Here is a 24,228-nt window from a genome sequence, read left to right on the forward strand (position 1 = left end):
CTGATACTCAAGGGCAGCTAGAGCCATGATCTGAACTGTGTCTCCAGTCATAAATGGTTTCCAGACTGTCCAGTCCCTGGGTGACCTCCTCTAACTGCTCCCAGTTCATCAGTGATATTTCTGGACTGTGTCATGTAGAATTAACTCAGTACTACAGATATGATTAGCATTAATAAAATGGGACTAAGATTTCCATTAACAAAGACTTACTCTGTACCTTTACTAAGACAGAATCACAGTATGCTAGGGGTTTTTGTCTGTTTATTTTTGTTGTAGTATTATAAGATAAAGCTTGTGCTATGTGCTCTGTGCTCAGTTGCTCAGTCATGTCCTGCTCTTTGTGGCCCATGGACTGTAGCCCACCAGGGTCCTCTGTCCATGGAATTCTTCAGGCAAGAATACTGGAGTGGGTTGTCATTTCCTTCTCCAGAGGATCTTCCTGACCCAGGGATTGAACTCGCGTCTCTTGCCTCTCCTACATTGGCAAGCAGATTCTTTACCACTAGCACCACCTGGGAAGCCAAAATCAAGCCTGTTTAGTACTGAATATAGGTCTTTATCTCCTGGATTTTACCTTATTAATGTGATTCCATTATTCTAGTTATTCTATTCTAGTACCAGCACTTTGAATTCTTTCTGTTTTTCCCATTTTTGTGTTAGCTACAAACCAACAAGAAGCCTTCATCCAAGTCATGTGGAAAAGGGTATTTTTCTTATACAGCTGCTAGTAAGTAAGGAACACTCCCCTGTCTCAGTGTGTGGAACAGGGTAAGGTGATGGGCATCTTTAGGATCCCACATGACCAAGGATGGTGTGGCCTTGAGGGATGCAAGCTTTGCAAGGAGACAAAAGCTACTGAGCACAGCAAACTCAATCAATTAATAGATCATTAAGGAGAAGTCCAGAAGAAGAAAAATCCAGACTAAAATTCACATTGAGCAATAAATGACCAATATTAGATACTCTGGAGAAAAAAACAATTTTTTTTTTTTTTGAGAAAGGTAACTGTATTTCTAAACAGAGGAGGAAAATAAGTTATTCAAAAGAGGAAACATTCAGGGACTTCCCTGGTGGTCCAGTGGCTAAGATTCCGCCCTCCCAATGGAGGAGGCCCTGGTTCCATCCCTGGTCAGGAACTAGATTCCACCGTCCACAACAAAGAGTTTACATGCTGCAATTAAAAGAAGATCTTGTATGCTGCAATGAAGATCGAAGATCTCCATGCTGCAACTAAGACCCACACAGCCAAATAAATAAATACTTAAAAAGAGGAAATATTCAATAGAAACTTCAGTTAGTTCACAATATAAGCAGACTCTCTTTCTTAGAAACTTTGAGGCAAAAGTCTTTCTTATCTCAATAAAGACTTTCAGATCACGTGATTTACACCTTTCACAAATGCAAACAACAAATAACGAAGAGATACAAAGGACACAGACTCCTTAACCTGAGGAATTTGCTTTAGAATTAGGAGAGTGAATGAAAACCTGTAAAGAGAACATAGCAATATTAAACAGCAACAAGAAGCTATGCGGAAAAATAAAAGGAAAATGGGAAGTAAACCAAAACATTATTGACAGCCTACTGTATGCTAAGTGCTTTCCACACATGATCTCCTTCATTCCTTCCCAAGACTCTTTAGTGTAAATAATCCATCTTTTTTATAGATGAGAGAAGTAATTTTCTCAAGCCTTACAGATAGTAAGAAGCCAAATGCGACTCAAACCAGATTTGCTAGACTCTAAACTCCCTCAGTGCAACACATTGCCTCCTTGGGTTTCAGTCTGTTTGGGAAAAGCAGACATGTACAAATTGAAGAAAACAAATTATGCCAGTGATCACTGAATTGATCATTGACAATATTGATAACTTTCATAGCACAGATTAGAACTTGTTTTGAAGTTCAAAAGCAAAGAAAACCTAAGAAATCTAGAGATGTCAGAGAAGGTGGCTTCATAGAAAGGTTGACACTTAAAGGGTGAGTATAGAACTTGAGTGGTTGTGGGGAGAGGGTAAGGACAACAGAAGACATCGTAGGAAGATAAGGAGAGCCATTTCTTAAGAAAATATGTTAGGACCTAGTGTGGTACATGATATGGAGTGTGAAGGATAGAGAGGAAAAAATGACAACTGCAAAGTATAATGGGGGCCCCACTGACAAGGGTCAAAAGAAAGTAAAGAGAAAAAATGCTTTTAGATGAAAGATGATAAATTGTTTTCAGAATTGCTTAATCTAAGATGACAGTGAAGCACACAAACTAAAATCTTAGTAGAGGAAACAGACTAAAACTAATGAGAAGATTTGGCTTGAAATACGTATTTGAGGGGTACTTTACCATTGAGATGATAATTGCATTTAAAGATATTATTAATGAACACCAGACCATAGTACAAGCAATAAGGCTATTGCTGAAAATCCATAGTTACACATAGAGGATCCAGTGAAAGGTCACTGGAGTTCAGAACAGTGTAGAGTCACAAAAGCCAGAGTGGAAGAGAGTCTCAGGTACGGTACCCTGAATGATTGGCTTCAGTTCCCTGCATGCAGCCTCTGCCGTGGCCTCATTAGAAGCAAATGTACCATTCCTGCCCATGACTTTGGGGTTACCCAAATGACTTGTTCTGAGCAACAGTGGGAAAAAGTGACACGGTTCCAGCTCCAAGACTCTAAGAAGCTTTCCATGTTCCCACTTAGCTTCTTGTGTCTCTACCATTACCATGAGAAGAACAGGCCCCAGCTTGCTCACTGATCATGGGAAGAGGATGGGAGAAATGTGGGGAAGAGCCTTCCTGGCTGAACCTAAGTGTACAGCAGGGCTACACCAGCAGCCACAGCCCGAAGCAAGAGACGCTAGCCAAAGCCATCCTTTATCAGCCAAACGCCTAACAACCTGCAAATCTGTATGAGCAATAACATCTGATGGTTGTTTTAGATCAATGAGTTTGGGGTTGATTTGTTATGCAGCTATGGCTAAGCATCAGGATTGCTGACCTGAGCAAATATGTCAGAGATGATAAAGAGAAAAGGACTACTGAGCTTGAAAACAGGGAAGCCCATAGAGATTGTTAAGAATAAATGATGATGTAGTTTGTAGTATTTCTTTGAACATGAAACACTATTGCAGTATGCTGTCAGTGTGTGAAGACTAGCTTTTGAGAAGGGCAGGGAGCTGAATCTGAACATACCATCAGATTCCGAACATATTGCCAGCTGAATACAAAGTGTTGTTGCAGGCTGGATTACCTGATGACAGAGCTTTCTTAATTAGCTCTCTTGAATAAAAAGTGTATGTTCTCCTGAATCAGTGCTGTAGGTACAGAATTGTTTAGACACGCAGAAATGTTATCATTTAAGAGCATATGGTCTGAAATGACTCTAAAGGAATATCCTGTGATGGGCAATGAAAACATGTGTGACTCTCAAAAAAAAAAAAAAATGATGATGTTTCAGGAAAACTGCAAGTGCCAAAACTAGATTTCAAGGAATAAATAACAGTGGGAAGGATCAGTAAATGCATTCATAAGTAGAGATCACTTAGCTGAGAAGTTTTAAGGTTAAAATAAAAAGGATAACTATTAGCAAGATACTCAAATATCATATCCCAAAGTGACTTGTGCATATCTGGAAGCACAGGGAAGGAATTCGTGGAGGTGGGGGCTGGAGGGATAAGGAGGCTAATGATTGTGGAGGATGAGAGCCTCATTGTGGAAGGAAGGGTCCCCAGAAATCAGAGGGAATGGTGTACAGCACAGAGTATAAAATGATTCTGCAATCTCCAAGGTGACATGATGAAGGAACCTTGAATCAATAGACCACAGATGGGAGGAGTATTTTTTCAGTGAAATTCTTAGGTTGTAACTTGTAGCAATGATGAGGGTATGAAAAAGTGTTGCACATTTGCTTGTGAAATTTGTTTTCTTTACATTGAATAGGGTTCTGTAGAGTCAAATATCTAACCAAGAGATATATCCAAAGAGTTCTTCAGTTTCTGAAGAGAAAGAATTTGACACTACATAAAATTCAAGTCCATGGCTTTAAGTGTCTTTAGGTACTTCTAAGTGACCAATCACGATGTCAAATGGGGAAGTGGAAGTTCATGGGATCACTGTGTGAAGAGGGAAGCATGTTGTCTTGGAGAGAAATATGATGCACTGATGCTCCAAGATGTCACTGGACCACTCTAGGCTAACGAGAGTGCTGCTACCTTCATGTTCCTATGACCCAGGAGGTCATGAGATTTCCTTTCACTGGCCTGACTTTCCAATCTCCAGCCAAATTAATGAATGTATCTGTCTGAAGGCCTTTCAAAATGACATAATAGGGCTACATAAAAGGCCTGAGAGCAATTCACGGATGAGGCTGGTTCTATTTTTGAACACTGGTTTGCAGCAGTGCACCCCAAACTAGCTGAGACTGATGTGTCAGAGCCACCTGAGCAAAATGGAATAGGAGCCATCGCCCAGAGATCTATTGCTGGCAAGGTGGCTGCAGACTCGCCAGGAGAGGTAGCAAGCACCCCAGCAACTGTGCCATCACCACACGCTGTCCTGCCTCATTTCTGCTCTAATGGTGAGTCAGGATGACATTTACTCTGCCTGCTCTGACCCCAGTGGAGTATCATCAAGGCTGCCCTCCATCTCAGGCTATGTCTGGACTGTCAGAGAAACTCTGAGGCCTACATGCTTGGAGCCACTGGCCTACTGGCTGCAGGCGCAACGGAAAGCAACCAAAACCAAGGTTATTCCAGGGCACCTGTCAGTGGGGAGGAGCACCGGAGGGAAAGGATTAGTACAAGAGGGTGGAGGGAAGCATCTTCTGGGTCTTTCAGTGAAGCAAAAACAAGTGGCACTGCACTCTGAGGACAAGGGAATCCAGCATCTGGCCTGCTCCCAGACACTCAGTCTGGAGGCACATCTGGAAATGTTACGTGAAGCAGGGAAGAAGCAGGCAGGGTGGATCTAGGGACATTAGTCAGGACTCTCCCTACTCCCCTAGGTTCAGATTTTAAAGTTGGCTGTTACAGTATGTCAGGAGACTTATGATCAGTGTGATAGACTCTACCCACCATAAACTCCCCAGTCAGTGAACGAACAAACTGTGCTAGATATTGTTGTTTGAAAATCACGCCCTTCCTACCTGTCTAAGATCTCCTCTGTACTGCAGGGATGAGAGGCTCAAATCCCACAGTTCCCAAGCTCCCTGGCCAGGAGACTCAGTTAGGTTTGGCCAGCATTTTGAGATTTTGAGGACAGAAGAGAAGAGCCAGTTATTCCCCAAGCAGCAGCTGCAGATCAGGATGTGGGTATCAGCAGATGACAGACACGGCAAGGATTTTACCCTAGACTTCCACACATCCTCCTGGGAGCCATCCACTTCTCCATGTGAGGCCATGGTGATGGCTTCTTGTGAGCCTGTTCTTCCTGGTTCCTGTGTTGAAATCTTGCTTGCCTTTACTCCCCCAGCCTCCCAACTGAAGGCTCCAGTTATGCCAACTCCAATTCTTCTTATTCAACCTCTTCAGATACCTGGGGTGTCTTCTGTTTTACCAACAAACTCTGACTCATACACAATCTGCATGCTTCTGATTAAAGAAGGCTTATACATATTGACATCTCTGGCTTTTTTTTTTTTTGACCCAAACTAAGCCCCAGCAAACCACATCCTCATCTGAGTTGTAAAACACAGAATGAGATGGGAAACTGCTAGCTAGTTTCGAGCATGTGTGGCTTTCATGCTAAGGAGAAAAGAAAACTTGTTTTTAAAACAATTGAACTTTAATAGGTACTCCACCAAAGAAGATATACAAATGGCAGATAAGCCTATGAAAAGATGCCCCACATCACATGCCATCAGGGAAACCCTAATTAAAACAAGATACCATCCCACATATTAGAATGGACAAAATTCAGAATCATGGCAACACCAAATGTTGGCAAGGATGCAAAGCAACAGGAACTCTCATTCACTGCAGACGGAAATGTAAAATGATACACCCACTTCAGAAGACAGTGGTCATTTCTTACAAAACCGAACTCCAGCATTCATATTCTTTAGTATTTACTAGAAGGAGTTGAAAACTCATATCCACATTAAAATACACATACAGATGTTTAGAGCAGCTTTATTCAAAGTTGCCAAAACTTGGAAGCAACCAAGATGTTGTCCACTAGGTGAAATGATGAACTATGAGATATCCAGACAATGAAATGTTATTTGCTATTAAAAAGAAATGAGCTACAAAGGCATAGAATGTCATGGAGGAGGCTTAAAGGCATATAACTAAGTGAAAGAAGCTAGTCTGGAAAATAATAATCTATATGATTTCAACTATATGACATTCTGGAAAAAGCAAGACTATCGAGAGAGTAAAAAGATCAATGGGTTGCCAGGGGGTTGTGGGGAGGGAAGAATGAATGAGCAAAGCAGAAAAGACTTTTAGGGCAGTGAAAATACTCTGTATGATACTATAATGGTGAATATATGTCTTTGTATACAATTTTTTGAAACCCATAGAATGTACACGACCAAGAATGAAACTTAATATAAACTATAGACTTTGGATAATAATGATGCATCAATATAGGTTCATTGATTGTAAAAATATACCACTTTGGTGGGGCATGCTGATGATGGAGGGGGGAGCTATGTATGAGTGGGGTCAAGGTGTAAATGGAAACTTCAGAACCTTCAATTCAATACTGCTGTGAACCTAGAACTGCTCTTAAAAATAAAGAATATTAAAATATAGAGCATGAGAAAACACAGACACAGCATTCTCTCCCTGAAAGCCACAGTGCACTGTTTCCCACTGGCCAACTACTCCTCAAATATAACCTATTGACTTCTTGCCTTTGGTTTGTAAACACCATTTGCAACCTGGCTTATAAAGTGATTATGAGTTCTACACCAAGCTCTTATTGGAATTTTCTGCAAACTGCAAAATAAGGGCTTAGTTCCCCAGGTGACGACAAGATGATGTTGGATTGAACGAGAGGGAAGAGGCTAAAAAATAATAATAGCTGAATGCTAAGCAAGAAAGTGCATGTAATTTGGCTGAGATGGTTTTCCTGGGAAGAACGGTCCCTAGATACTGGAGAATGTCTCATGGAGGGGGCTCCAGCACAAGGAGACCATGAGAGTTCCCGGGGCTGTGCTCCAGACCCACCGAGCTGAAGAGGACGTCAAGTCAGAGGCTCTCTGCTCCCAGAGGCACTCTTCAGGTCTGCAGAGCTGCATATAAACACTGAGCTGAGACAGCTTCGTTCAAGCCGGCCGCCAGCACAAAACAAATGACTGAAAGCCGAAGGAGATGGGAAGGGAAAGATGAGGAGGGGATAGAGAGGAGGGGAGAGGGAAGGGGGGAAAAGGGAAAGGGAAAGGAGGAGTGGGCTAGCTATCTCAGGTAATACTCAGGGGCTGTGAGGAAGAAAAATCCCCAACAAAACACTGGGAAACAAAAGAGAGAAAATATCTGAATTTCATCAACTGAACTTAGCCAGGACTACCACAAAGAGGAATTCCAACCTGACTTCAGAAACACTTTTAACTGAAAGGATGAGAGTGGTTATTACAGATTTTACTTGCTGTTTGGTTCCACAAAATTTTTTCCTTGATAAGCTTCTCACCAAAAAGCCTCATTTAGGAAAATATCACATTGTCATTAAACAAAAAAATCTGCTAGCTCTATGTAGATATGAAAAATGTACAGCAGAATTCACAGGGCTGTTAACACACAAACACCCTAAATTTTGAAAAGACTCTCCTAGCTCTAACAGCTCACTTTGTCAAGCCCCTCCTCTCCACCCCCAAGCCAACCCCCTGCTATATACACACAATGTACACACAAGGCACACCACACCCCTTTCACTCTTCCCATGGCTCTAGGCATCACATATTTAAACACCCACACACAAGCTTCTTATCCTCAGCTACTTCAACGGTTGACACACATCGAATGGGTTGTTCAGTTATGGGGGCAATCTTGGCCTCAGCTATTGTGTTCATGGCCTGATTTGAGAAGCACTGAAAGCCCCCTGTGGAGAAGTGTGGTCTGCTCATCTTCTAAGATTCTTGCTTTTCAGGTAGGAGCGTGGACTATAGCCTCAGCATCACCTGTTTTTGTCTAGTCACTAACTCGAATCAGACTCTTTTGTAACCCCATGGACTGTAGTGCACCAGGCTCCTCTGTCCATGGGATTTCCCGGGCAAGAATACTGGAGTGGGTTGCCATTCCCTTTTCCTGGGGTTCTTCCCAAGCCAGGGATCAAACGTGAGTCTCCTGTTTTGCAGGCAGATTCTTTACCATCTGAGCCAGCAGGGAAGCCCCTGTGAACACACCTTATACACTCTAAATGCAGTCATTTAGATGGAACAGGAACCTGCCTGCAATGCAGGAGACCCCGGTTCGATTCCTGGGTTGGGAAGATCCTCTGGAGAAGGGATAGGCTGCCCTATCCAGTATTCTTGGGCTTCCCTTGTGGCTCAGCTGGTAAAGAATCTGCCTGCAATGTGAGAGACCTGGGTTCAATCCCTGGGTTGGGAAGATCCCCTGGAGAAGGGTACGGCTACCCACTCTAGTACTCTGGCCTGGAGAATTCCATGGACTGTGTAGTCTCCGGGGTTGTAAAGAGTCAGACAAGACTGGGTGACTTTCACTTTCATTTCACTTTCAGATGGAACTCGTAAGTTTGAAGATCACCTGAGTCTGTCACGTATTATGTCAACAATCATGGGTTCTATTTCTCTGTAGTACTTTCCTCTATGACAGTGATATGGACAGGATACACTGCAACATGCAGTTGTATTTGCTGCCACAGTTGTGGTCACATGGAACAAGCACAGAATGTGGAGTCAGGATACATAGGGCTGAGGTTTTAACCCATATCTTAGCCATATGACTAAGTCCAGTTTCACTTTTCAGCCTCAGTTTCCTTTCTTATAAAAATAGTAGCTCTTCCATGTATACTACATATACATAGGATATATATGTGAGGATAAATGAATATAAGGTGTAGGTGTAAACTATTACATATTATAAATGCTGGATGTTGTCATTCTTGTATCTACTAAACATAGTATTCCCTCACATAGTTGTTGATTGGGTACTAGGAACATAGATAATTATAGAGCTTTCATTTTTGAAATAAATTCCCTATTCATTGCCTCCTCTAAGGCAGAACAATTTTTCAGGTTTGGTGAGTGGGGCTGTACTGTCAGGTATCAAGTGTAACGTATATAAACGCCCCTCTGCTGGAGAATGTGCCCCTGTGTGGACTGTTTATGCAGCGGGAAAAGGCTGGTGAAGGCAAATACAGATTAGAGCAAAATCAAGAACATGACTTTGGGGACAGAAGTCCACCTGAGATTATTTGGCCTGCTACTCACTCTATTTTCCTTCTTAAACCCCAGTTTTCCCATCTGTGAAATAAACTACTGCCTAGAACTGTTGTGAGGCTTCCAAGAGAAGATGCAATCACACGGTTAGCACTATAGTTGATCCACAGTCTACCCTCATTAATCTGTAACCATTTCCATCATTATCTCAGCTCAGCAGAAGCTTGCCTCATCATCCTGGGAGAGGGAGGAGCTTTAGAGAAGTTTCAAAGCGACCTGGCCATTCATCTTGTTTGGGGGGGTCTTTGTGGAGGCTGTTGGCAGGTTTGTTTAGCAGGGACAGGCCCTCGGCTGGCACTCCGTTTGATAACTTCAAGCCATTTAGTCACATTCTGCTGGACAGACTCATTATTGCTGAAGAGCAAGAGAAGCAGCTCACAAGATTGATGGCTCTTTCCAGTACGGGCAGCTCCCGTGGGGCTCCCCTCTCAGCGTCTGGCCTCCCAGGGAGAACCTTTCTGCTTCATCGACTTGGGCAGATTGAGTCCTGCCTCATGAGTTCCCATTTCTGACGGGCACTCTATGAGTTTATGATAGCCAGTATCATTATTCCGGCTGGGTATTCATAAGAAACCCTATCAGCCCAGCAGATCTCAAATTACTTTCTATAGCTTCTCCTCTTCTGAGAAGCCTTTTCTTGGAATGATGTAATCCCTGGGTAACAGTGGGGACACTGGAGGGGATGGCACAGGGCCAGAGCAGTGACAGCGAGCAGGTGTTTATGGCTGTAACCAACTGTGCCTTGGATGGCAGAGGCCGGAGGACTAACTGTCTGGGTTTATCGGAGACTATGGGGTAGTCTTGGATGCAGAACTTTAGCCAGATTATTGAGAAAGGGAAAGTGTCAGTCAGTTAGTCGTGTCCGACTCTTTGCGACCCTCTGTCCATGGGATTCTCCAGGCAAGAATACTGGAGTGGGTTGCTATTTCCTTCTCCAGGGGATCTTTCCAACCCAGGGATCAAACCTGGGTCTCCTGCATTGCGGGCAGATTCTTTACCATCTGAGCCATCAGGTAAATTCATTTTCAGGAAAACCTGAAGTTTTCCTGAAAATGGGTTTCAGGAAAACCTGAAACACCAGGATAACTATTAGATTCTTGAGAAGTCTAGACAATAGATCTCATTCTTGGACCAATAAGGTAGAGTAGTGCTTCTCAAAATTTAATGCACATGGAGTAGGCTGGGGATCTTGATAAAATGCAGGTTCTGACTCAGCAGGTCTGAGGTGGGACCTAACAGTCTTCATGTCTAAGAAGCTCCTGGGTGATGGTGATGCTGTCAATTCTTGGACCACTCCTTAGTGGACCTATAGGAGGCTTGGGAAAGGCTTGGCTTGGCCACCTGGACACATCTCTTCTCAAACATTATTCTTTGAACTTCACTTTCCTTGTATGCTCGAACCCTATCCCGCTGCAGATAAAACTCACTGCCCAGGTTACTCATAATTCTGTGTTCCTAATCCCTGATCTTCAATCTCCCTATGCAGCCCCTCCTGCTTACCAACTCCTCTTTCCCTATTTATGCCAGTGCTCACAGCCTCCAGCAGGGGGCACACAGTCATACTCAACTGATGTCAGTTTCCTCTCCCCACTACTCAAACCTTCATCAGTGCTGATTCTAAGTCAGCAGCATTAAAACCCCTCTCCTCCTCTACCTTATCTATTTCATCCACTTCACCCATTCCAATGTAAATGTGGATGATTTGGGCCTGGGTGTGCCTAAGGACATTTAGTCACAAACGTTCCCCTTCTAGCTGCAGACTTCCCAACTATGGTAGGCAGAAATCTAAGATGGTAGAAAGGATTCCTGTCCCTTGGTATATGTATATCAGTATACCATCTCCCAGTAATTCAAACAAATGCTAATCTAGGTGCTGCTATGAATGGCTTTTGCAGATGTATGACTCAATGGACATGAGTTTGAGCAAACTCTGGGAAATGGTGAAGGACAGGGAAGCCTGGCATGCTGCAGTCCATGGGGTCACAAAGAGTTGGACATGACTGAATGAGCCACAAACAACAAATTAATTTCCCTAACCTGTTGACTTTTAAGATAGGAAGATGATTCTTGGCAGGCCAGACCTAATTAGATGAACTCTTCAAAGACTGGACCCTCCTTGGTGAGAGTGATCCGATATGGGGAAAGATTCTCCATTGTTGGATAGAGGGTGCCATATGACAGGAGGCTGACTACAGCGGACTCTAGAAGCTGAGAGTGGGTGACAGTCAGCAAGGGAATAAAGATCTCATTTCTTCAATGGCAAGGAATAAAATGTGGCCAACCACCTGAATGCCCTTATCATCAGATTCTACCCCAAAGCCTCCAAGTAAGAACCTACACCATTCAACACCTTGATTTAGCTTGTGAAACCATTGTGCAGAGGAGCCAGTTAATCTATGCCTGGACTTGTGACTCACAGAAATTACAGGTAATAAATAGCATTGTTTTAAGACACCAAATTTGTGGCAATTTGTTTTGTGACAATAGAAAATGAATACCCTAATATACCCTCTCACATTACCAAAGCAGAAGAACAAATGACCACCAGTCCATTTGGCTGAACTTTCTCTTGTATGATTTCCCCCAGGAATCAGAACACACTGGGACAAAGTATAAGTGACGTGATACGCACACAGTATCTACACGAAATGCTTACGAAAGTTGAGAACCACGATTTCTCTCTGATTTTACCCCTCAGCATTATTTTCCTCATTTCCCCTATTCTAGCCATACTGGCCTCTTTGCTTTTCCTCAAATACATCAAGTGTGTATCTGCCTCAGGACCTTTGCACATGCAGATCCCTCTGTCTACATCACTCTCCTCCAGGTGGCTCCATGACTCCTTCCCTCACATGCTGTAGTCTCCACTCACATGCCTCCTTATCACTCATGTTTATCACATGCGTGATTCATCCCCAATACTATTTAAAATAGCCACAGGGCTTCCCCATGGCTCAGTGGTAAAGAACTTGCTGCCAATGCAGGAGATAGAGGAGATGCAGGTTCAATTCCTGGGCTGCGAAGATCCCCTGGGGTCGCAAAAGAGGGGGACACAATTTAGCAACTAAACAACAATGACCACCACCTTTCCTCATCAATACCCACCAACATTCACACACACTCCCTATCCCTACACCCCTGTTTTATCATTTCTCCCTGCTTTTTTGTCTCTTCCAAGCAGCTCTTAACATCTATTTAATTTATTTCTTTATATCTTGCATCCCTTCACTGGACCATAAATTCTGGGAAAGCAGAGAATTTGCCTATTTGTTCATTCCTACAGTTCCAGTGCCAAGCAGATAGCTGACATGTAGTAGGCATCAAGAAATACTAATAAATAAGTGGCTATTGTAAGTTGTGACATAGCAAAACCTTATATATAAGAAAATAACCACAATTAGCCAGATAAATGCACAAATAGACTACAAAGCATAAAGCATTTTGACTTCAAATCCCTTTATAAATTCCTTCTATAATATTTATAACTTTGAGTTTCTGTATCTAAAAATGCCTAGGTGTCTATGAACTGTCACATGTGTTTGTGGGCACACATTCATACACAGACACATACAAATATGCACACACACAAAGCTTAATAAGGGGTACAAATAGTGTGCACCATAAATGTGTTTTGGGGGAAGGGAATTAATTCCCTGTGAACCCTGAATAGCATGGCACCAGAGTTGACTCATTGGAAAAGACCCTAATGCTGGGTAGGATTGGGGGCAGGAGGAAAAGGGGACAACAGAAGATGAGATGGTTGGATGGCATCACCGACTCGACGCACATGGGTTTGGGTAGACTCCGGGAGTTGGTTATGGACAGAGAGGCCTGGCGTGCTGCAATTCATGAGGTCACAAAGAGTCAGACACGACTGAGCGACTGAACTGAACTGAACTGACTGCTTGAGCACAAAGTACAAGGCTGTTTTTCTGCAAGGACAGTGGTCCTAGTAAGCACGTTTCTTCAAATATCGACCTGACCAACTCAGCGTAACTTGATGAACTGACCAAATCTCTGTCGTCAAGCAGAAAGACAGAGAAGAAGGCATATTGTGCCTAAAAGGTGTCTTGACTGTTTCACAATGGCCTTAATTTAGTGCTAATGGCTTAATTTCCAGGTTGCACATCTTCACTCCTTAAATTGCACTTAGCGTAACTGATGCCAGGTTAATCACTGTGCCTGCCAAGGGAAGGGTCCACAGGGCAGGAAACACATGCTGTTCTACCTGTGCTTAAAAAATGTCACGCCTCTCTGAAGAAACAATGCTGTCTGAAAATAGTACTGAGTCTCAAATGAGACCTTAGAGAAAAAGAAAGCACGAAGCACAAAGTTGGAAAGAGACAAGACTCACCACTGTCTAAGAATTAAGATGAATATTAAAGTGTTTATTTTTTTCTCCCTTATATCATTAACTTCTGAAAATAGAATGATGTATATTATTTTATAACTACTGACAATATAGTGTTATGTAAAAAGTGTATTATATGGAAAGTACTCCCAATTTTAATCGGGACTTGTCTTAGTCTATTTGGGCCACTATAACAGATAATCATAGACTGGGTGGCTTAGAAGAAATAGGAATTTGTTTCTCACAATTCTGAAGGCTAAGAAGTTCAAGACGAAGGCACTAGGAGAATTGGACTTTGTGAGGATCAGTTTCCCAGTTCAAAACTGGCTGTGCTCTCACTGGGTACTCACACAATGGGGCAGAGGAATTCTGTGGGTTTTCTATTATAAGGACACTAACCCCATTCATGAGGATTCTACCCTCTTGACTCAATCACCCCCAAAGGTCTTACCTCCTAAAATCCATCACATTGGGGGTAGACTTCAACATATAAATGTTATAGGGACACAGATATCCAGTCTGGGGCAGGACTACAGAGAATTGGAAGGTTCCAATGATGCCCGTACTATGCTCATTCTTGTGCAACTCTCTGCAACCCTATGGACTGAAGCCCTCCTGGATTCTCTGTCCAAGGGATTCTCCAGGCAAGAATACTGAAGTGGGTTGCCATGCCCTTCTGCAGGGGATCTTCCTGACCCAGGGATCAAACCTGTGGCTCTGAGGTCCCTGGCATCATCAGGCAGGTTTTTACCACCAGCCACCTGGGAAGTCCCTCCAAGGATGCATACTGAAATGTTAACAGTAGATAACCTCTAAACAGTGAGATTAGTGTTAAATCTTATTCCTGCCTCCTCTCCTTTTTATTATTTTCTTAAGTTTTGACAGTGAGCATCAGCTACCTTTCTAATTTAAAAGCAAGTGGGTTAATTTTCTTAAAATTACTACCGTCCTATTTCTGTAATAACTAAGCATTTATTTGTTTGCCTTGGAAAGTGAAAGTTAGTCGCACAGCTGTGTCTGACTCTTTGCGATCCCATGGACTGTAGCCCACCAGGCTCCTCTGTCCATGGAATGCTCCAGGCAAGACTACTGGAGTGGGTTGCCATTTCCTTCTCCAGGGGATCTTCCCAACCCAGGGATTGAACTGAGGTCTCCTGCATTGCAGGTAGATTCTTTATCAACTGAGCTACTAGGGAAACCTCGTTTGCCTTGGGTTCATCTTAAACAGATTCCATCTCAGATTCCTGGCATAATATATACTAAGAAGCAGAAAGGTTTTGTCTTGGAGAGGTAAAGAGAGTGTTTTCTGTAAGGTGTCACCTCTTAGAAGGAATCTTGGCCTCTTGCCTTTCCCTAAGATTTCCCCTTTGTAATGGAAGCAGGGGAACTAAGGGGAGCTGAGCTCCTGGCCTTACATTCATTTGAATGCAGAGCCGAGTGGCCTTGGAGATCACCAAGCACCACCCTCTTTCACAGAGGAGGAAACAAGAGTTCCCGAAAGAGGAAAGGGTTTACTCAAGATCACAATATGTTGGCGACATCATAATAAACCCAGGTCTGGAACTCAGTGAGAACCTGGGTTCTCTCCGCTCTCTGCTTATTCCCTGGACTCAGATATAGGATCCTTGTGAATTCTCACCCTGGTGCCTTGCATAGACCCCAACAAATGAAGGTTGGAAGAATAGAAAAATTAATCTTAAAAGTCTGGAACATTAATGATCAATGCTTAACCTGGAGAAAAAAAAAAAAGGGTTCTAAAAACAAATATCAGTTCCTTTTCTTAACTTGACAGTAGAAAAGAAAAAGCAGAGACAAAACTGCCTTAAAAGTAGAATATCCACCCTGTGGGCACCCATGGTGGCAGCAGGTCTGGATCTCTTCCTAGAGAGAAAGTTAAGTTTCCATCTCTGGAGATGGAAACACACAGGGAGGCCTACACAGGTCCGTCTTTGGGTTTAAGAGGTCCCAAGACCTCAGGAGAAAATATAAAAATGTCTACCTCTTCCTGATGGGGAAAGAGAAAGCCTCACCCAGTGGCCACAAGGGAGTTCTGGTAAGTGATTGATTGAGGAGCCTCCAAAACCCAACGGGACATCACTCAGCTCAGCAAAATGGATGTGGCCCACACATGACAAACTTCAGGTATTAAACGGAGGTTTAAATGCACCCTGGAGGCAGCAAAAGGAACAAAAGGAACATTTAGTTCCCAGAGTAGGGACAGTTTTAGAAGCGAAGAGAACATTTTCAGGATTTAGTACGGCTTACCAGTAACGATGCACAGGCTTCTCCAATGACAGGCTGCACATAAAATGCAGGGCTTGCTTTTCTTCTGTCATTCTCCTGTCATTTGAACCAACTAGATTCTCCTCAGTAGCTTGGCTTACTCTGAGAGGCAGAGTCATTTTATATGACTTGGTAAACCACACCACTCTCAGAATGGCAGCTGCCAGAGTTGATGGAAATTTCTCTGTCATCTCCATTTTGAGGGTTCCTAATGCTAATTTTCATATTTTCCTATCTAGAGATGCTTTCTGTGAAGATTCCAAATTGTCTCTTTTTAAAAAAAATTTACTTATTTATTTACTTTTGTCAGTGCGGGGTCTTCGTTGCTGTGCAGGCTTTCTCTAGTTGCAGTGAGCAAGAGCTACTCTCTAGTTGCGGTGCACGGGCTTCTCATTGCAGTGGCTTCTCTCGTGGAGCATGAGCTCTAGAGTGCATAGGCTTCAACAGTTGTGGCACATGCGCTTAGCTGCTCCACGGTATACGGGATCCTTCCAGACCAGGGACTGAACCCATGTCTCTTGCTTTGGCAGGAAGATTATTTACCATTGAGCCACCAGAGAAGTCCTCCAGCTTGTCTTTTCAACCTCAATTTTTGGCTCACATGAACTGTAGTGCAAACATGATAACCATGGTATGCCAGGCATCCCTTCTTAGAATGTTTTCTCACCCAATTCTGAGATTAGGGATTCAAACTGTCTTGATGGGAGGAGAAAACAACAGGTCAGTGAAGACAAGAATGTGGCATTACTGTCCTGTGTATCGTGAGGTGGGGGCAATGGGCAAAGACAGCTCTCAGGGAGCTTCAACTTACTCAGATGCTCCCTTTATTGGAAGATAATCGCCACTTCTTTTCATTTACTAAAACCATTAACTATCAACTAGAGTAACCTGGTAAAAACATGGCTTTCCAGAAAGAGTTGTCCAGCCTGAAAGGAAATTTATCACGGGCTCTCAGCTTTAGAAAAGAGCCTTCCATACAGAAGTTCCTTAATATGCATTCATTTATTTATTAATAAATAATCTGCGGAAGGCAGAATAATGACCTCCTTAAAGATGCCTATGTTCTAATCCCTGGGGCTTGTAAAAATGTCACCTTACATAGCAAAAAGGACTTTGCAGGTGTGATTAAGTTAAGGATCCTGTGATGGGGAAATTACTCTGTTATCTCATAGGTACAATGTGATCACAAGGCAGAAAGGTCAAAGTAGAAGGAAGCTGGAAGACGCTCCACTGCTTTGAAGAGGAGGAAGGGCCACAAGCCAAGGAAGGCAGAGAGTCTTTCGAAACCAGAGAAGGCAAGGAAATGAATGCTTCCTGAAAGCCCTCAGAGGGCATACAGCTCTGTTGACACCTTAATTTTAGCCCAGTAAGACCCAGTTCACAGTCTGACCTCCAAAATTATAAAATACTAAATTCTGTGTTATTTTCAGCCAGTTGGTTTGTGGTAATGTGTTTGGTAGGAAGCTACTACATAACCCAAGTGAAAAGGTATATTTGAGAATTACCCAAATTATCCCTCACCCCTTTCTAGAAAGAGATGATTAATAGACAGGAAAACAACTCCAGAGACTTCCAGTGCAGATTCTTCCACCAGCCTGTCTCAGCAAAACTGTGCCATGGTGACCTACAAACATGAGCACACAAAAGCATGGCCACCCTCGTTGTGGCTAATATGCATTTCACAAAGTCATCTGCAATCAGAACAATCACTTTAAATAATAGAGCTTTTTGCTCTGCAAATCAGCTCTCTGGCCTTCTTTTTACTCCAGATTATAACAAACTCAAATACCTCAGTAGCGCATGAAACAAAGGCACAAAGACATTGCCTAATGTGTAATTTGGGAGGGAATTTAATGATACATCTGTCTGTTTTGACAAAGCACAGTCTTGAAGTATCTACTTAAAATAAAATCAGCAGATTGGCAGCGATTAAAAATGAAAGGCTATAAAAAGTTTAGGGAGAAAAAGCATTAAAGTCTAATAGCTTTTGCTTTATGTGCCAGTATTACAGTAAATATTTCCAGCACCAAATTTTTCTCCTGAAATCTCAAGTGTTAGCTACTGCAAAAAATACCACCATTAAACACATACCAAAAAAAAAATCCATCTTTTATAAAGATTAGGCAGTGAATCTACCTGGGATACAGTAAGACTCAGTATGCACAATGTTTTAAGATATTTTATTGAACACTGCTGAACTCCATCTTTCAAACAGAAAAGTAGGAACAATATCCTGTTAATTTGGGTAAATGTTGCCCTGCAATCTTTCTGACACTAACTGAGCAATCTATTAAAGAATTTTGGAAGTGTGTGAATTTAGAATATTCTAAATGATCATTTGGAAATATAATAACCATATGATATATTGATATCTGCTCTCAAAAACTCTCATATAGTTTATAACTGAAAACAATAATGTAATGACAACCAGAGACACCTATTACCAAAATGAAGTTTTTAAATAAAGTTAGTCATAAAATCGCAGGAATTACCAGTGATAGAATGATATCTATAAGAACACTAACGGTAAAATCTACTTCATATGCAACAGTCCTGGACACAGAGCCCACCCTAAACCACACCCCAATGCAGACCTCAGTTCTCTCGGGCTCCAGTCGTACTTAATGTCTCCTTAGGGCACCTGCTTCCTTTCCTCTACTTAGCTTATTAAATCGTTGGAGATTTGTGAGAATCTAGTCCTAATCTAATAGATCTCTTATCCAGTACAGACTCTCTTAACACAAGCTTCTTATTTCATGGAGAAGCCTTACACGCAACAACTCTTCCATAACTACAATGAGGATTTCAAAATATTTCTACAGCTTTTAAAAAACTAGTAAATGGTGTAAATGGCTAAGGATGATTTATGGTATAGCATAGGATTGTACAAATGTGGATCTTTGATACTTGTATTATTGTAACTACTTCTTTAGTATAAACCTGGCCAAACCTTCTCTGAGAAGAAAATGTGGGAAAGAATATAATCAAGGAAATTATGCTTATTCATTTATTTAATAAATATTAAATTTTCTATCTACTATATGGTATGTCTTGTGCTCAGTGTTGAAAATACAATGGGAGATAAGATGGACATGGTTGTGGTCTTTTCCCTCAGGGTCTAAGATGACTGCTAAAGCTCCAGCTATCACAAATGCATTTCAGGTATTTGGATGTAGGAAGGGATAAAGAAGATAATGTCTTTTCCATTTAAGGGAGGAATTTTTCATGGTGTCATTTAAATCTCATTAACAAATACTTAGCCCCATGTTCACAGTAAGCTGTAAGGGAGCTGAGGAAAATAGATTTTTAGGTGTCTGATCTGTGCCCAGCTTAAAATTAGTGTTCTTGTTTCTAAGGAAAGAGAAACGGATCTTCAAAGTTAACTAGCCGATTCTGACACAGTATCTATTTCTTTTATATCCAACAACATGTGGTCTGACTTAAAGCATAGGAAATTCTTCATTTAATTTGAATAATAATCAAGTGTGACAATATAAGAAACCGCTCTTTGTAATCTCTAAAGTGCCACATACATGTAAAATACTATCACTGAAGATAAAAATCAACTAGCTGTTAATTCAGGAAATTGGTACTCTCAAAACCCAGAGCCTGAGAGGTGTTACAGGACAAGACAAAGATCAATCCCATAAAATACTGAATTCTTTTCTGTTAAACTGAGTTATTTCATTTCATATATTTAGTTGCTTATTTTTATAGTTATTTCTATTCATACATTGTTTCTATTTTCAAAATATTTAAATATCATTCTTGTATAAAACATCTGTTCTCAGCTTTTTTTCCAGAATGCACTGCATGCTCCTAATTTATTGAAATGATTCAGAACTAAATTCACTCATTAACATATGTCTATTAAATGCCTACTGTGTAGCAAGGCACTGTTCTAGGTTCCAGATGATAGAACATACAATTTTTAAAAAAAACATGCTTTCAGAGCACTTATATTCTAGCAGAAGAAAAGAGAAAACAGCCAAGAAAAATCTCTGTTTAGCTTTGCAATTTCTGTGAGTGATACAAATCAAAGAAACAATGGCATTTAATGCCCCTTTACCCTTATAATGATAAAACAAGCATGTGCTCTGTGCTGAGTTGCTTCAGTTGTGTCAGACTCTTCGTGACCCTGCCAGTCTCCTCTGACCATGGGATTCTCCAAGCAAGATTCCTGAGTGGGTTGCCATTTCCTTCTCTAGGGGATCTTCCTCATCCAGGGATTGAACCCCAGTCTCTTGTGTCTCCTGCATTGGCAGGAGGATTCCTTACTACTGGCACCACCTGGGAAGCCCTTAAACAAACATAACCTGGTTGTAAAATGAAGATGGGGGGAGATGTGGAGGGAGGCAGAGTGAGACGAGAGAGGTTGAGAGGTTCATTCATCTGCAGGGTTGAATGAACCAATTGAAGCTGAAAGTGATTTTCTAGTAAGGGTGGCTCAGTGGTAAAGAATCCGCCTGCCAATGTAGGAGATGTGGGTTCAATCTGTGGGTACGGAAGATGCCCTGGAGTAGGGAATGGCAACCCATTCCAGTCTTCTTGCTTGGAATATTCCATGAACAAAGGAGCCTGGCAGGCTACAGCCCATGGGGTCACGAAGAGTGAGACACAACTGAGTGCACACGTGTGCGTGCACACACACACACACACATACACACACAGAGGAAGAACAGAGGAAAAGAAAAAAGTTGGTAATTGTTAATGAAAGAAATAAGTTCCCCTACCTTGAAAGGTGCCCCATAGAGCTAACAGAAACTGGTGACTAACAGAACTTCTTGAGCTCCTTTTACACAACAGCAGATAAGCTCATTCAAGACCTCTCAGCTAATAATGCAACAAAACTGCCTAAAACTGGATGGAACCGATGTGGCCGATCAGAGTCTGTGCAGAACAAACTCGTTTGTCCAATGGGTAAGCTTTTAACATCACAGCCCAAATTTGCCCCACCTGTTTCATGCCAGCCCACCTAGAACTTGCCCACAGGACCCACAAAGAGACAGGAAGCCTGTTTGCACCTGCGCATAACAATTTAGCAAGTCCGTAAACTTTGTAACCAACCTCTAGCTCCATTTTTCTTTCTCACCTGGAGAACCCTAACTGTTAAACACCCACCTCACCTTGCCGTGGGGAGACAGAGTTGACCCTTGCTTTCTGCCGGCTTGCTTGATCGACCTGCGATATATCGACCTTTTTCTTTTCTCAGAAGCCGGCAGCATGGTGTTTGGCTTCTTCCATGCTCGGTGTGCATCGGGCAAGGAGCACTTTGCTCCACTAACAGCCTCCCCGCGGACCAATGGTGACAGTGCAGAGTCCTCTGCTGATGTGAGTACAACTTAGGATGGTGTTGGTTCGAAACCTCATGAGTCTCCTGGATGAAATCTGAAAATGACCCCCTTATAGAGGAGATTTCTGCACTGCTGGCCAGCCTCTTAAACGTTTACACAAAGGCCTTACCTGGGTTGAGTCACGTCTACCATCCAGCTGCTCTCCATGCCACCTTGATTTCTCAAGGCTGCATCCTTGAAAACGGCTCCAGCTGTGGGAAAGGTGGGCAGAACGTAAACTGCAAGGAACGACAGGAGCCGGAGTTAAGAGTCTCTGACTGCCTGATGCAGTTTGTGGGTCAGCCGGCAATCACGTCCTCCCCTGTGGCCTCATCTAACAGATGAGAATGGTTGGAAAGGCAGTAGCTTCTTTTGCCCTGTGGTATCTTAACAGACTGAAAAGCTCATGGCCCAAATGAGCAGAGGAAGGGCCACCTCAGTGCAAAAGGAGGTGAATTTCTCCATTATTCATTGCGCTGCTAGGACTAGGCAGGGCAAAATAGACCCAGCCCTTGCCCTCAAGTGGTGTCCAGTCTAGGACAGACAGAAAATAGGAACAAAAAGAAATGTATATTCCTATGTTGTATATAGAACTCTGAAGTAAGGACTGTGGTGAAAAATTACCACATGTGGTCCTGTGATAAATTGTGTGTGGGGGGGGCTGAGGGGACACCGGTCAGTGGCAACTAAGAAAGAGACATCTGAGCAGGACAAAACGGATGAATAGAGGTCAGCTGGGGGAAGTGTGGGCTACATCCCAGGAAAGCATTAAACATTAGAGGTTACTGGTGAGAAAAATAGATTTTGGAGATTAAAAATCACTCAAAAACTCCCAGTGTCCATGTGCATGCAGATGACTTATTTGAATTTAAATATATAGTAAAACATTTTTCCATTAATAAAATGTAGTATATCCCTAACACTGGTTTGCTGGAGCTACCTTGTACTGGCTCACTAGAGCCTATTCTAAGCATCTCTTCCTGGGTCTGCATCTGGTGATCCCGAACTGGCAGCTTGAAATTGGCAGTGGTCAGAGAAGAAAGAGGGAGGGAGTTGGCTATGGCTATAAGAAGACATCAGAGAGATCCTTATGTGGAATTGTTTTGTATCTTAACTATAGTGGTGGTAATACAAATCTATACACATGGTAAAATTGTGTAGAACTACATGCATACACACACATATGCCCGCAGGCGCCATAATGAATACATGTAAAACTAGTGAAATCTGAATAATGCTCATTAATTGTACCAAAGTCAGTTTCTTACTTGTGACATTTTACTATAGTTTTTTATTTTATTTTTTTCAAGATTTTATCACTAGGGGAAACTAGGTGAAAAATATACAGGGAACCAACCCTCTGTGTTGTTTCTTCCAACTACATGTGAATCTATAATTATCTCAAAATTAAATGTTTACTTTAAAATTATAACACAATAGTGAACAGGAATGAGAAAATAATCTCCATAATGCCATCACACCGTTATAGTAATAATGGCCATTTCTTTTATTCTTGTGGGTAGTAGTTGGATAAACACACAGGAGGGGATTTATTAGAATACCTCAAGTAATAATATATGACTCTAATAAGACAAAAATCAGTCTTACTTATTCTCTGTGAATATGAAATATGAGAAGAAAACAGTACAGAACTGCATTACAGAGACTCAGTCTCCTTTCTTATTCATCCTATTCCACCTCTGGTAAGTATGTCTTCCAAAGATGCCTACATCATCCTTGGCCCTCCTGAGAGGACTAATGTACAAAGGCACAGCTGCAACATCAGGTTAGAATTTAGGGAAACATCGCTGTAAAAACTGAGTACTTCTTTCTGTACCTTTCTCTTAATTTTTCAAGATACAGTGACAGTAACTTAATAGTAGAGTAGATATCAGAGTCTTGGCCTGCTGCTGTGTTGGAAGGTAAAACTTTAGGCTTAGAAGGGCACTGAGGTGTAATTTTCACCTGATAAAGCACAAACCCACGCATGAACCTATCTGTTTAGTTGTAATCAGAATCATAGATTTTGGATCTCCACGCCCAGTACCCCCAGCACCACTACGTCTGTGTGTGCTAAGTCATTTCAGTCGTGTCTGGTTCTTTGTGAACCTATGGACTGTAGCCCACCAAGCTCCTTTGTCCATGGGAATCTCCAAGCAAGAATACTGGAGTGAGTTGCAATGCCCTCCTCCAGGGGATCTTCCCAACCCAGGGACTGAACATATGTCTCCTGCAGCTACTGCCTTGGAGGCAGATTCTTTGCCACTGAGCCACCAGGGAAGCCCCCAGCACCACCACACATATACTCAAAATGTATACATGTTTTAAGTTCATCTCATAAATGACTATAGAAAATTATGTAGAACTAACTGATGAAACTAAGTCATAAATTTGACATTTGAATGCTCTCTTCTGAGTAGCCCCAGGTAACATCCAAAAGCCACAATTTAATTTTAGACCCAGAGTGAAAGGTTTATGACCATGTTGTTCAAACAAACACATGTTGCTGTGAAATGCCACTCTGGTCAGACCATCTGTTTATCTGGGTGAATTCATTTAGTATACAGATCTGAAGGATAAATCAGCTGCTTTTTGGCATAAAGGGGTCTGCAGAGAAGGCCAAAGTCTGTAACTTAGTTTCTGCTCATCCATGATCAAGCTCGAAATCCTAATCAGAGTCTAGTGGAAAAGGGCTGATTTGAAGTGGCAGCCTCTGAGCTCTGTTTCTAATGTCTCTCTTTCTGGAAGGTGCTTAAGATCTTAGGTCAAAACAGAGTAATTTCTGTTAACTGACCATTGTTATTTTGCTCAATAAAAATCTCATTTGGTAAATTTAATAATTATCTATTTTTTGTTTTGTTTTGTAA

The 24,228-nt window shown here is 42.1% G+C and overlaps 2 long non-coding RNA genes across 2 annotated transcripts; one reads left to right on the top strand and one right to left on the bottom strand.

The window, feature by feature from the left end:
- Positions 1-246: 246 nt before the first annotated feature.
- LOC145522930 (uncharacterized) lies at positions 247-7,818 on the bottom strand. Its single transcript, XR_014066259.1, has 2 exons — positions 5,138-7,818; positions 247-512 (listed from the first exon to the last, which is right to left on the bottom strand). It is a non-coding gene; the product is annotated as an uncharacterized LOC145522930 (long non-coding RNA).
- A 7,498-nt stretch (positions 7,819-15,316) lies between these two features.
- Positions 15,317-18,130, top strand: LOC145526589 (uncharacterized). The gene is made up of 2 exons (XR_014069006.1): positions 15,317-15,417; positions 17,201-18,130. It is a non-coding gene; the product is annotated as an uncharacterized LOC145526589 (long non-coding RNA).
- The last annotated feature ends 6,098 nt before the right edge of the window (positions 18,131-24,228 follow it).

This window comes from Giraffa tippelskirchi, chromosome 2, assembly GCF_054371585.1.
Source record: "Giraffa tippelskirchi isolate mGirTip1 chromosome 2, T2T-mGirTip1v1.2.pri, whole genome shotgun sequence".
NCBI lineage: Eukaryota > Metazoa > Chordata > Mammalia > Artiodactyla > Giraffidae > Giraffa > Giraffa tippelskirchi.